The sequence below is a fragment of the Bison bison genome, unplaced genomic scaffold (genome assembly GCF_000754665.1).
Source record: "Bison bison bison isolate TAMUID 2011002044 unplaced genomic scaffold, Bison_UMD1.0 scf7180017864313, whole genome shotgun sequence".
Taxonomy (NCBI): Eukaryota; Metazoa; Chordata; class Mammalia; order Artiodactyla; family Bovidae; genus Bison; species Bison bison.
The window spans coordinates 2,829,256-2,833,223 of NW_011494885.1; the positions used below are offsets into that span (position 1 = coordinate 2,829,256).

General features: G+C 46.6%; 1 pseudogene; it reads left to right on the top strand.

Moving 5' to 3' along the window:
• Positions 1-3,009: 3,009 nt before the first annotated feature.
• Positions 3,010-3,544, top strand: LOC104997720 (annotated as a pseudogene).
• The last annotated feature ends 424 nt before the right edge of the window (positions 3,545-3,968 follow it).

Consider the following 3,968-nt stretch of genomic DNA (forward strand, 5'->3'; position numbering starts at 1 on the left):
CCCCACAGCTCCCCACCCCCGGCCAGTGGGCTCCCGCTCCTGGAGTGGAGCTTGTTTCCTTTGGACCTCAGCCTGTGAACACCCTTCCAGGCCCTTCCCTCGCCCTCAGCCTGGGGACGTTCAGCTCCAACGGCACCAGGTGGGCGGGTTGGAAGGACCAGTGGGCCAGACGGCACCAGATTCCAGAGTGCATGGAGGATTTGCAGATGGGCTGGGGCCTGGGGAAGGGCCCCCTCCCCACCCTGCTGCTCGTCCAAATGCCATGGCCTGCCACGAGGCAGGGAGAACTCCCACAGCCAGCCTCCTCGATTTCACAGAAAACAAACCTCAAACCTCAGATGCCTAACCCTCCTGTTTTTCTAGAAAATTTTCCTCTCCAAGACTGTGGCTGGTGATTCTCCACTGTCCTCGAACCTCCAAGTGCCCCCACCGAGCCCGAATCCCCAACTGCTGAGCGCACATCTTCCTTTGTTAAGAACAGAGGTGAGACAGGCAGAGGTATTATGGGGTAGGGTTTGAGTCCAGATTCTGCAGCCCAACTGCCCAACTCCAGGAAGACTTGCCTCTTACCAGCTATGTGACCCTGAGGAAGACACTTCCCCTCTCTGGGCCTCAGGGCTCTCATCTGCAAGATGGGGGTGAAATTATAACCATATCTTTCTCTGAGGATTTTTTCTGCAAATAAAATGAGTCATATTTGCAAATTGCTTAGGACAGGGTCTGGGTGTGTTAGCACTATATAAATTTTTGTTTAAAAATAAAATTAAATTAAAATTTGCTTCTTTAGAATCTCAGCCTGAAATTCGCCTTTGCCAACATTTACTTGTCTTTCTCTTCTGTTCTTGGAGTAAATGGCCACACTTCCACCAAAAGCCAGTCCCTTCTCTGCAGTGGAGTCCCATCTCCCCTACTCGGGGAAGGTTCCATCTCACACTAACCTGTTTAACAGTCTCTCTTGCATCAATCATTTCTTGTTTTTTTAGACTCCCTTCCTGTCCCCCACCTCCAGCTACCACCTCTCCTTTCCTTTTTTTAAAAAAATTTTTGGCATGCTCGGAGACATGTGAGATCTTAGCTGCCTGACCAAGAGTCAAACCTGCTCCCCTCGAAGCGTAAGTGCAGTGTCTTAACCACTGGATCACCAGGGAAGTCCCTCCCCTGTTTTAAACACCTTCAAAGAACCACCATCCTTGGGTTTGGACAAATATACCTTTCACTCACTCTTCCAATCCTCAGTATCTGATTCTTGTCCCCACTTCTCAAACAGGGTGACTTTTACCAAAGTGCAGAGGCTTCCGTCGTGTAAAGTCAACAAAACAGCTGCTTCTCTGCCCTTATCTGGCCATCCTCCCCTTCCCTGAAATCCTCTCTGCTCTGTGCTGGTTAAATTCTTACTTTGAAATAATTTCAAGCTTACAGTTGAGGTGCAAACCAGGACTAAGAATTGCATCCCTGTAATTTTCTGCCGTGTATAAATCATCATCCCCCTCCGCTTTCTCCCCAGCCCTCCCTTTTTCTTCCTGTTAGGAAATGTGTCCCTCCCCTCAAAATGATATATTGAAGCCTTGAAGTCATAATCCCCAGTCGCTCAGAATGTGAACTTATTTGGAAAGAGTGGTTGCAGACAGAATCAGTTGAGTTGAAGTTTTACTGGAGTAGAACGGACTCCAAATCCCATGTGACTGGTGTCCTGTAAGAAGACAGTCACATGAATCAAGACCAAGGCACACGTGACAGAGGGAGAAATGGGAGCTGTGCGGTTGTAAGCCAAAGAAAGCCTGGGCTTGTCAGCAAACCACTGGAAGCAGACTTCCCTGGTGGTCCAGTGGTTAAGAGTCTGCCTTCCAATGCAAGGGCTGCAGGTTCAGCCCTTGGTTGGGGAGCTAAGATCCACTTGCCAGCAGCATGCGTGTTAAGTCACTTTAGTCATGTATGACTCTTTGGACTGTGGCCCGCCAAGCTCCTCTGTCCGTGGAGTTCTCCAGGCAAGAATCCTGGAGGGGGTGGCCATGCTGTCCTCCAGGGGATTTTCCCGATCCAGAATTTGAACTAACGTCACAGCAACTAGAGAAGCCCTGGAGTGTCCCAGCTCGAGAAATCTAATGCGCCTTGATGAAGACCCTGCTGCTACTGCTGCTGCTAGTCGCTTCAGTCGTGTCCGACTCTGTGCCACCCCAGAGACGGCAGCCCACCAGGCTCCCCTGTCCCTGGGATTCTCCAGGCAAGAACACTGGAGTGGGTTGCCATTTTCTTCTCCAATGCATGAAAGGGAAAAGTGAAAGTGAAGTCGCTCAGTCATGTCCGACCCTCAGCGACCCCATGGACTGCAGCCTACCAGGCTCCTCCGCCCATGGGATTTTCCAGGCAAGAGTACTGGAGTGGGGTGCCCAGTGCAGCCTAAATAAATAATAAAATAAAAATATATAAATTAAAAAATCACCAAAAGCTAGGAAGAGGCAAGGAGGCAAGAATGACTTCCTCTAGAAGCTGCAGAAGCATGGCCCTATTGATTTCAGACTTTTGGCCTCAGAAAAGTGAATGAATATATTTCTATTGTTTTAAGCTATCCTGATTGTAGCATTTTGATATGGCAGCCCTAGGAAACTGACACACTCCATACCCCATCCTTTTCTCTCTATATAGTATTTTTTTTCAGAACTTTTTGGGAATAAGTCATGCTTCTTTACCTTTCAGTCTGTCAGTGTTCCTTCCCTAAAAATAAGAGGGGCTTTTTCTCACAGAACCATGGGAGTTATCAAAAATCAAGAAATTCAGGACTTCCCTGGTGGTCCGGTGGTTAATATTTCAGACTCCCAGTACAGGGGCTAAAATTTGATCCTTGGTCCGGGAGCTAAGACCTCACATGCCACCCGGCAAAGACTAAAAATAAAAATAAATGAAATAAAAGAGAGTAAGACCTAAATTAAAAACTATTTTTTTGACCAGACCAGAACCACTGAGCTCTAACCAGATTCTCTTTGTCGGGGTTGAGACCTGGGCGCTTCCAAGATGCCAGCTTACTACTCTTCCTTCATGGACCCTGACACCAAACTCATTGGAGACGTGGCACTGTTGCCCATCAGAAATCAGTTCAAAGGATCTGCCCCTAGAGAGACAAAAGAGACAGATACTGTGGATGAAGCTATCTGTTACTTTAAGGCCAATGTCTTCTTCAAAAACTATGAAATTAAGAATGAAGCCGATAGGACCTTGATATACATAACTCCACGTTTCCGAGTGTCTAAAGAAACTCCAAAAGTGCATTTCTAAAAGCCAAGGCGAGAAAGAAATGTATACACTGGGAATCACTAATTTTCCCATTCCCGGAGAGCCTGGTTTTCCACTTAATGCCGTTTACACCAAACCTGCAAATAAACAGGACGATAAAGTGATGAGGGCCTATGTACAACGGCTGAGGCAAGAGACTGGACTGAGACTTTGTGAGAAAGTTTTTGACTCTCAGAGTGATAAAGCCAGCAAGTGGTGGACTTGCTTTGTGAAGGGACAATTCATGAACAAGAGTCTTTCAGGACCTGGACAATAAAGGCAGCCTTGGGCAGACACTGTCCTCACAGCTGTGGGCAGCATTTACAGCAAGATGTATGCAGTTCTTTGCCTTTATTTCCTAAAGTTTTATACAGAGGAGAGAAGAGTGTGTGTCTTTATTTGAAGAGCTCTTTATCAAGAAATTTGGGGTGAGATGGGTGGGGAACAATGAGTTGTTGACTGGTGATTTGAAATGTCTGCAGTATTAAGCTGATGCTTAATAAATAATGGTAAAGAAAAAAAATACTTTTTAAAAATTCAGAAAGTTCAACATTAGCACCACACGCTTATTCAATCCAAAGTCCATATTCAGTCTCGTCAATCGTCCTAGTCATATCCTCTCCAGCAACTGTGTTTTTCCAGCTTGGGATGTCATGTGAGACCGGAAGTTGAACTCAATCGTCTCTTTCTCACCTCCTTCA